At 44.7% G+C, this 10,537-nt stretch overlaps 1 long non-coding RNA gene across 1 annotated transcript in view; it reads left to right on the plus strand.

The window, feature by feature from the left end:
• LOC139044959 (uncharacterized) overlaps window positions 1-9,969 on the plus strand; it is a 71,410-nt gene extending 61,441 nt beyond the window's left edge. Inside the window, exon 3 of the long non-coding RNA XR_011502444.1 lies at window positions 9,650-9,969. This is a non-coding gene — a long non-coding RNA (uncharacterized lncRNA). The remainder of the gene's footprint in view (window positions 1-9,649) is intronic.
• Window positions 9,970-10,537: the final 568 nt, after the last annotated feature.

Here is a 10,537-nt window from a genome sequence, read left to right on the forward strand (position 1 = left end):
AAACTGAAAGGGCCTTGCCCCTGGAGAGCATAGAGTTTACATCCAGGATTTAAGTATTAAGACTCACAAGATCTTGAGCAAGTGACTTCACCTCTGTGTGCCTGAGCTTCCACGTGTGGAAGGAGAGAGTGGACAGGAAGGAACTGTCCAACCCAACATGTCCGTGGGCCTCGATGTTGGCTGGGACTCAATCACAGGCAGAAGGAAAGAATGATTAATCACTACCCTGGTAAACATAGGAAAGTTATCATCCCCTTTTATTAATAGACCAGGCTATGCAAGCCATAAAAATCGGGGAGCTTCAAAATTTAAGTTCTTTGAGTTTTAGTTTTTGTTGCAGCTGATGAAATAGGAAAAGAGAATTGTGTTATGTATGGACCTTGTATAATGGTCTTCTAGTTCACGCTGCAAATCAATTACTTATTAGCTTTTATTGCCAAGGAAAGGAAAATATATTACTATTCATTTTAGCCTTTTCCTTATCGATTCTGAGCGTATAGTACTAGTCCTTTAAGAAAAAAGATTATATTCATTCTTTCATTACAAAAGACCTATACCACATTACATGAAATTAAAAGGGGGAAAAATAAGCTTACCATGCTACTCAGCTACTGTTAGTGTTTAAGCATTCTACTTCATTTTTCTTCTGCATATTTTACACCTTTGGGTATTGCATTTTTCACTAAACACTATATAACGAGCATTTACCATGTTACTACATAGAGCTCATAATAATTTTTAATTGTAAAATACTATCCCAGGAGGTATACCCTGTTTGTTTTACCATTTCCCTATTCTTGTCAGAAGGCGAAGGAGAGGGAATCCGGGATTTGGTGCCACGTTTCTCAGTAGTGTGACCTTGGTCAAGCCACTAATCGCTCCAGGCCTCCAGGTCCTCGGCTCTGAGAATACTGGCCGTACGGGTACCGCTCTCGTCCTGTTCTTGCGAAGACTAAACGAAGGCTTGTTCACGGAGGCTGCCCGGTATCTGGAATGTAGTCGGGTTCATGCATGTCAGAGGTTGCTACTGCTTTCAGCTTACATTCCAATCTGATGAATGATTTGATTTTTATAAACATCCCACAAGAAAATGCCTATAAAATATCAGGCCATGTCATCTCATCTCTCTGGCCTCGTTCCTCCTTTGCAAAGTGAGATGGGCAGACTCTGAAGTGTGACCTCGAAGGCCCCTTCCACCATGAATGCCCCACGGTTCTCAGTCCCTAGTAAAAGCAGCTGTAACCACTGCGAGAAACAACCTACAGAAACTTTCAGCCTTGCTCACGAAGACAGAACCCCGCGTCGGCCTGATGGCTTGGATGCACCAGTTTCTCTTTTGGTCCAGACAAACATCTGACATTTGCTCTGTTGCCTTCCTCCCCAAGGCCTGTCCCAGTTCAGTTTGTGTACTCCTCAGATCTCCATTTTTCAAATGGCTTCAGCGGCCAGTGTGCTCACCCAAGGTTTTATTTATCCATTTCACATTTCTAATGTCGCTTTGCTGCTGTGATCATTTTCCTATGTGGTCATTTAAGGAAGATAAATTGGACTGCAAATCTCAGGAGAACAGGCATTGCTCTTAGTCAGTCCCCAAGAGACAAAGAAGACTTTTTTTCCACTCCTAACACTACCTGCTTGTGTTCTCCTAAAACCTCCCAAGAAGTGTTTTTAATTAAAAAAAGAAAATTCTGACACCAAAGTAGTTGGCTGGGCCCCCGCCCAGACATGCACTGTTACCCCTAACGTTCAGACTTCTCAGACCCCCAGAGCAAGCGCCAAAGGAATGGAACCTCACGTTTGGATAAGAGCTGCCACTGCAAGAAAAGAGATGTCATCAGCATAGAATGGCCACCTGCCACCTCTGACATCTTGTTTCCAGGAGCCAGCCTTCCTGCCCACTCATGCACAGTGCCTCTCCAGGGGGCACTCTGTTGCATTAGAAAGGAAACACAGGCAACCACTGGGAGGTGGAATACAGCTCAAGGTCAAACATGTAGGTTCTGGATCCAGACTGCCTGCATTTGAATCCTTACACTGTCCCTACTGTGTGGCCTTAGGTAGATTATTTAACCTCTCTGTGCCTTAATTTCCAAAATGAGATACCTTTCATAAGGTATGAGACAACTAAATGCGCTAATGCCCGTAAAAGATGCAGAATGTGCCAGGAAACATGTTCAATAAATAGCAGCTCCTACCATGGGTAACCGTGGATTATGTGCTAATTGAATGAATCTGATCACCCCTTTAAGGGACAGTCCATAGTAGTGGAAAAAGTAGTGGAAAGAGAGCGGAAAGGTTTTAGAGATAGACCTGAGTTTGAATCCCACCTCCTGTTTGTGTTTAACTTTCAATAAAGTGCTGGACGTCTCGTACCCTCAGTGTCCTCGTCTGTTAAATAGGAACGCTTTACCTATCCTGGAGGCTCACTATGAGGACTAAATGGGAGCATGTATGTTAAGTGCTTAACACAACTCAAGTGCCTGGCACGTGATCGGCCTCCAACAATATGGGCTCCTGTTGCAGCCCAGCCCAACGGGAGCCAGACTCTCCCCAGGTTTTGCGAGGCAAGCGCTGTTTCAGCTGTTCCTGGTGTTTGCTCTGTTGCTGCCAGCCTCGTCTTGGCAGTTCTTGGGGCTTGGGTCATCAGAGCCATTTGGAAAGTCTCCCTTTTCCTCCAGCATCTCCCTGCTGGTTGAGGAATGCCCGCCACCAGCCAGGGTAGTCCATGTGTTTTTGGGTTGCACTGCAGCTTTCTGGAGCCTCGGCTGCTGTGTTCTTTTACAAACCAGCCCCTAAGAGTCTTCTCACACACGCCGTGGCTTCCTCGCTCTCAGCTGCAGCTTGGCTGCCCTCCACTGCCAAGAGACAAAATGGATCTCATAAAGGCAACAGGGTCCTGTTCTCTGTCCTCCCACTCACCTCGGTGGAGGGATGGGACCGTGGAACGACCATCCCTTCCTGGAACTGTCTCTTCTGGGAGCTCCTCTTCCTACTGTTATTTTGATGTCTCCTCTTTTTCCTGAACCTGGCCATCTCCTGCACCCCACAGTGTCCTCCCTGCGTACCCTGTCCCACTGCCACCTCCCCAGGCGAGGCTTCAGAGCCCAGCTAAAGTCCCATGTTTCTCATAGAGATCTCCAGACCTCTCCAGGATCCATAGAGCTCTCTCCTCTGAACTTCCAAAAGCTCTACCCTTCATATGGCTCAACAAGCCCCTAGAAGGATGGATGCTGTGTCAATTTCCCGGTGTGTGGTGCTTCTCTATTCCTCTGGTTTGCAAGCTCTTTGAGGGCAGACAGAACCTTCTACACAAGAGGGCTTTTATCAATATTGATCTTTTGCTTGATATACTATGAATAGTTCCCATTTGTTGAGTGAGGCCAGGGTATGTATGTATGTATGTATCTGTCTATCTCTATCCACCATGTATCTTATTTGTTTATCACAACATCTCCATGAAGTGGCTATTACTATGCTCATCTTACACCTGATGAAATTTAGGTTCAGAGAGAAAAAAGAACTTGACTAAGACCAAATGGCTAGAAAGCAAGCAGGCCCAGGATCACAATTCAAGCATATTTCCCAGGTCTATGCACCAAACAAGCAGTCTCTAAACTTTCTGTGTTGAGTATCCCTTTCAGGAAATACGTGTATCTTTGTTTGCTTGTCATTTATAAAGTACATGTATCTACCATAATATTAATATGTTATGTGCATTATAAAACATACATCAAAAAATATAAATAAAAGGATAATGTAAACCTAAGTATAGATTGTGGTCTCTAAATACCATTCCCCCTAAAATGAACCAGCTCCTTGAAGAAGTCTGAGATGTGAGCTTGGACCATCTTGTCATACCAGAAAGCAAGGAAGCTATCAATTATCACTGGGATCATATCAAAAGGACTCAGGAGCCAACTTGAATAGGTTCCCGTTGGCCAAAAATAAGACACTTTGAGCAATTGCAATGGGTTAAACCACCTTATGTATACTCAAATTCATGTGTTTACAATAATACTAAAAAATATTCTGGTGAACACTTTTGGAGACTACTTGGTGATCAACTTATTATTTTGAAAACTGGTAAAGAAAAAGAAGCATTTTCCTGCCTTTTCTGTAAGAATTGTGCCTCAGGGTTGGCAAATAGCTAGTAAGAAGATTCTCTTTACAGAAGTATTCCAGCTAATAAATGAAGACAGATAGATAGAATTAGAACACCACACTTTGTAACCACTAGTGAATTAAAGGATTTGGCAATGATCATTGAAGAATGCTGAGATCACAAAAAAAGAAACAACCAAATATTATGTTCTCCCAATAGATGTCCATAACACCATCTACCAAGTGTTCTTGCCAAAAATATTTAATTTGAACCTGATGGAGCCTCTTGACTTTTCATTTACAGGAAACACAAGGGATGGAGGCACATGATAAATGATACCAGGGGAACATAGTCAGCAAAATCCAGCCTGTAGAAGACTAGCCAGAAAACACAATCCAAGTTCTTCAGCAAAAATATTGCAAAAATAGAGAATAAGAGATTGAGAGAGGAACCAATAGATTAAAAGGGACTTAAGGGACATATTTATCCATCACAATGTGTGGACTTTGTTGGATCCCAATTCAAACCGTAGAAAAATACTTATAGGACAATTGAGGAAACATGAACACTGGATATTCGATTATATCAAAGAGTTTAGGAATTATTGTTGATGCCCTTGGAGTATAATAATGGTATTGTAATTATGTCTTTAAAGAGAGAGGACCTATTTACAGACTCGTTTTTTAGATTTGTCTATTGAAATATTTACATCTGTAATGATAGAGTGCCCAGCAGAACACAGAGCATGGGTGATCAATTCCAGGGAGCAGAGCACTGTGCACTGGTTACTAATCCCAGGGGTGGACTCTGAACACTTTTGCCTATTGCATCTTAGTATTGGAGTCACCAAGGAGAATGCTGGATGGAACAACTCTTTACTTACATAGAGAAGAAACAGAGTAATATCAGCTTCAATAGTGGGCACTGGTCTCCCATGACCATCAGGTCTCTCCCAGCAGCCGACACAGACAACTGGCCTACATGCATCCCTCTCAGAGCAGAAGGGCCTCACCCCTTCCCCCATGGGGTCTGACATACTGAAGGGGGAAGGGCCATTGATGTACACGCTTAAGCAGAATAAGGGAACATTCACTGAACCTACAATAGGGAACGATATTCCCACACAAGGTAATAAGCCCGGCACAGGCTGTGTGGACTCTCTATCTCTTGGTAAGGAAGTGCTCCAGGGGAGTCAAAAGACTTCATGCACAAGACTGCCTTTCGCAACATGTAGTGTCTGGGCTTTGCATCAAATAATGTGGGAGGAGGAGGGGATGGGGCAGGTAGGGGAGTGAATAGAGGAAAAAAGACTAGCCATGAATTGACAATTCTGCCGTGATAAGTTGGATGACGGTTGCGTGTGTATAGAGGAAGTTTACGATATTATTCTACTTTTAAATATATTTGAATTTTTTAATAGCAAATATGACTTTGTAATAATAACATAAAAGTAAATATAAAAAATTTCAATACTTTCTTTCTTCACTTCCAATGGGTAGTTTGGGGATAGCACTCTCTGTGTGTGATCCCCCACTTTGTAGGCCACTGCTCTAGTCCGCTATGCAGCATCACCGCTCAACCCAGGGCCAACAGGAGACATGGCCATCAGAGAGGTCTCTTCCACCCAGGAACCAAGGTCCACATCCCACCTACAGGCCTTCAGAGGAAGAGATGTGACACCCACCTTGCCAAATCAGCAGTAGGTACTTTAAGTCTTGGCATCAAGAATTCCTTCGTTCTGTGCAACCCGCGTCCTTTGCATAATAATGGAAAAAATCGGCTTTTCAAGATCCCTTCAGAAGGAAAGATTGGCATTGTTTGAAGAAAAAAAAGAAATCTGGTGTTTAAGAAAAAGGAAAAAGACAAAGTTCTCCTTCAAGAAGTAACAACCCTGTCAGGTTACTCTGGGTGTGAAATAATGTCCTTGGCAATGAGATTGGGGTGTTCTATCACAGTCTCAATAAACTTTCTCTCCCCTGGGTAGTATTTTATAGTTACTGCTTCCATGCCCCATTGGCCCAGGCATAATTTATTATTTGTTTACGTGTTTTACTTACTCTGCTAAGGTGGAAGCCCAGTGATGCATTATTACTGAGAGCTAAGAGCATCAGTGTGTGTGTGTGTTTGTGTGTGTGTGTGTGTGTGCATACGTACACACAAATCGAAAGGCTCAAGGGGATCTGAACCTTCAACTTTCCACAGCGCAGGTGGCCTCCCCAGGACTACAGGAGCCTCCTTAGGCTCTCGGCTTAGACCATGTGTGCCCATCGTCTCCACAGTCCCTTCTCCTTCTCTGAGAGGAGCAGGACAGTGCCATGAAGATGCAGGCTCCCTGTGACCGCCCAAGTTCTACATTCCTTTCTTTGACTTACCTTCCTGTGTGAAGATTAAATTCCTTCCATTCCAGGTGGAATTTCTGTTCGCACAGTACTTTCCTCAAGACAATCGTGCAAAGGAAATAAAGCGGATGTTATTAGCTGCCCTTTATCTCCATACGAGACCCAGAGAGGTCAAGGGCATGTGCAAGTTCAAACAGGAATCCAGCCCGGGCCAGCTCTGATGGGAGAGGAATGGCCCAGCTCGCCCGGTCACTTACCAGCTCTCTGACCTGGGGCAAGTCACTGAAGGCTCAGGTCCTTCACTGTTAAAAGATGGAAATGATAGTACTTACTGCACAGGGCTGGGTCTGGAATGATGGATTCTTTAAAATGCTCAGCAGAATGACTGGCACGTCTGTCATAAATGTTACCAACACTAGCGGTCTTTTCAAAGCATTGTGTCTGTAAAAGCTCTGGGACTTTGTAATAAAAACAAAAATAACAACAATAACAATAGGTAACTCACATAATAATAATAATAATAATAAAACCAGAATAGGTAACTTACTACATACTAGCCACTGTTTGAAGCCCTTTTCATGAATTAACTCATTTATTCATCACAACAGACCCATCTAGTAGGCATTATCATAACTTTCTCATTCCGGATGATGAACACATAGGGTTGTTAGGTTTAAGTAACCTGACAACTTCCTTCCCTTTGAAAAGCCGTAGCCCACGCATGAAGAGTTTTCTCGCTCTGGCATCTTTTCCATCATCACTCAAGGTGCACGGAACTGTGACTGCTGTCGGGGCTCCAAGTCCCCCATCAGCGCTTGCTGGGGGCTCACCACCTCTGCAGCTTCCGCTCCCTAACGTCCCCCTGTGGTTAGGGGAATAGTGAGATTCACTATTCAATGTGCCAGGGTTTCTTTTGGTGAGGAAACCAAGACCAGGGAGAGTTGCCCAAATCCACATGGTGAGCTCCAAAAGTCAAGTCTGTATTCTTACCCTACTCCACCATGTCCCCAGGCTGCTGTAAGAGAGCAAAGGGCCAAGCTGCCTGCAGCCCCCCTGGCCTCCCCCTTAGAAGCCCTGGACCATTGCACTGAGCTGCTGCAGGTGTAGCGGACAGAGGGACAAAAATATTCAGTAGGGGGCACCTGAGAGCCCTGATGACCGCTGAGGCAGGCAGAAAGCTGCTGGCTCCCGTCCCGTCCCTCGGGGCCCAGCCGACAGGGAAGGGCTTGGAATTTAATCCTCTGCATTCCATTCAGGGTTCCCGTGACATAATAAAGCCCAAGGAGGGAGCTCGAGTGACTTGTCAGCAGAACCCCTAGAGGGTTTTTCTATAGATAGCCAGGGTGTGTCTCAAGCTCAGTCCTTCGCTGCGGGAGGAAAGTTCTTTTATGCCTGGGCTGGGCAATGCCCTGTGCGGCAGGTGGGTGGGGTGGGGGACCCGCCAGGCGCTGGGCCCAGAAGACTTTGCAAGGCTGGGAGATGTGTGGCAGCAGGGGAGGGGGGCGCAAGGGAACCCAGACCAGGAGAGGGAATTCCAACTATGGCGTTTTGGAGAAAACTATTTAGTTATTTGCCCTCCCTGACCTCTCCCCACGTTGCTTCTGTGACCGCAATGAGATGTCCCAAATACTGAGCCGCATGCAGCCTTTGATGCTGGCTCTGAAAAGATTCTGCGGCATGAGCCAGGCTCTCTTTGGGGAGAGAGGCGTGTTTGGAATGTTGGTGTGCTGGGGCTGTGATTGGAGGTTTGGGGTCTCAGAGATCCTTAATTTGCATGGCCGTGAGCAGGGTTGGTCATTACTTTACACAATCGAGGGTTGGAATTTGAAACTCTGTTTACCTTCCAGACTCCAAACAAGCAACCTTCTGATCAATAACATCACATAAATACTGGCATGATAGCATAGACTCCTGTCATTACTAATACTTTTTTCATCCTGTCTTCTAGCAGAGAGAGATTCTCAGAAGCCATGCATATGTTTTACATAAAATAATAGCTAAGCTGCCAAGGGCTTTAATGATATAATTTCATCATGGGATTCTGGGCTCTTTGGTTTATGCTGCCATCAGAAGCCCAAGACAGAATTAATTCATGTAACTGGGACAAACCCAAGTGCTGTTTCACATTTCCCCTTATAAGTGAACTCAACCATTTTGATTGCCCAAACATTTGGTGGCTAGGGTATGAGGTGAAGAAAAGCCTGTCTGATGTAGTCATTAGCTTCAGAATCCTGACTTGACCCGAAAGCTGTGAAAACTTGAGAAAGTTATTGTCTCTGAGCCTCTGTTTACTCATTTGTAATGTGCGGTTGCTAACACCTCCCTCTTTGGGATGTTGAGAGGATTAAATGCTGTCGGAACCGACGGAATGGATGAATAGAATACCTGTAAAAGGTTCTTTATACAGTGTCTGGAGCACAGTAACTGTCAATACATGGCTGCTTTATTACTAGCTCCACGGCAAAAGTAAAACATCCCTGAAACTGTCCCCTGACACCAGGAAGGTCCAGGAATCTTCGCCACTTCCAGCCAGGAGCTTCTCTTTTTAGCCCCTAAATTCCCCAGATGCTCCGCATTTGTGAACTGTATTCTTCCCAGCCAGAGAGAGCAGGGTGGCGGCCCCTACCCTGTCTGGAATCCCAGAGCACCTCTGAGAGTCTGACCTAGCACAGCTGACTGCAGCAAATAACTTAGGAAACATGAAACAGAACATATTGCTGTTCCACAGAAAGGTCTGGAGAGTGAACTTTATGTCTCTCTCATGGATCCGCTTTCTCCTGCAGAGGAATGAAAGCAGGGCTCTGTCTAGAAGAGTGCTGCCTTCCCACCCCACCAGGCGAGAAGCAGGCGCTCCTCAAGTGCAAAAGATGGGGTCCATGAGAGCCCCATTTTCCCCTAAAGTCTGTTACAATCCTTCTTTGTCCATGGCATCTGGAAGGGCTAGAAGTAAACCTGCCCGTAAGTAGAGCTTAGCTTTCTAGTACGAGACTATGGCTTCACATCTTGTCTCCACTATGTATTAGCTGTGTGATCTTGGGCAACTTAAAGTTTCTGAACCTGTTTATTCTTAGAATTTGCAAGATGAAGAGAATGGTAAACCCCTCACTGGATGGTTGGGTGGATTAAATGGCTTATTGCATGTAAAAAGCCCAGTATAGCTTCTGGCACACGGTAAACCTCCTATGAAGCTTATTTCTCTTTCAAACAGCCAAGAAGATCAAAACAGAGAGGCATTGCACGTTCAGTTCCCTCCTATCCTCTTCCAAGAGAAAAGAAGACGGAGTAAGATAGAACGTCACTTCAGAGAGAAACGGATGGCGATGTGATGTCACCTACCAGGGTCCTCGGGTGGTGGGGATGTGAAGCGTCACTGGAAGGCACCGTCTTGCAGCCGATATCCGGGCAGGCTGCACAACTCTTGCCATCACAAGCAGCTCAGTTATTGATGCCGCTCACTGTCCTAAGGCCTTCTCTGAGTACATCAACCTAAATGACCCAAGGAAAGGTATCTTGGGGATCCAGATATTGCTGTCAACTGTCAAAATGAAAGGAAATTTTGTCTTAAAAAATAATTTTTTTTTTTTTTTTTTGCTTGAAATCTGGTCACCCTATTTCCTAGCTGTGACCTTCAGAACCGGGAGTCCCAGTTCATTGGGAGTAGAGTTTAGAGTCTTTAAATATTCTGACCCATTTTCCTTGTCAAGTAATGGCAGCAGATAATCATTAAAAGGAGAAGGGAAGTGACATACAGAACAGGCTGCAGGCAGGGTCCCATGTAGGATGCATGTTGAGATTTTCCTTCATAACCGAGTGACTGCTGCTTCCTAATAGCCAAGAATTTGTGTTGGCTTTATGCAGTCTCAAGTCTTTTATTATTACTTATTTTATGCTATGCAACTTTTTCTTATGTACTTCTGCTCTCTCTGAAAATATTTTCTTCTCACCTCTGAGTGAACTGGTTACAGTCTTTTTAGGAACTGTGAATGTAGTTGAATTTATTTGCAGGTCAACTCTGCAGCTGCCAACTGCTCGAACAGATCTGTGGACAGAAAGAACCCCAGCTACAAAGGAAGATAAATGTAGCCTTGCTTGTTTT

Source organism: Equus asinus, chromosome 3 (genome assembly GCF_041296235.1).
Source record: "Equus asinus isolate D_3611 breed Donkey chromosome 3, EquAss-T2T_v2, whole genome shotgun sequence".
Lineage (NCBI taxonomy): Eukaryota > Metazoa > Chordata > Mammalia > Perissodactyla > Equidae > Equus > Equus asinus.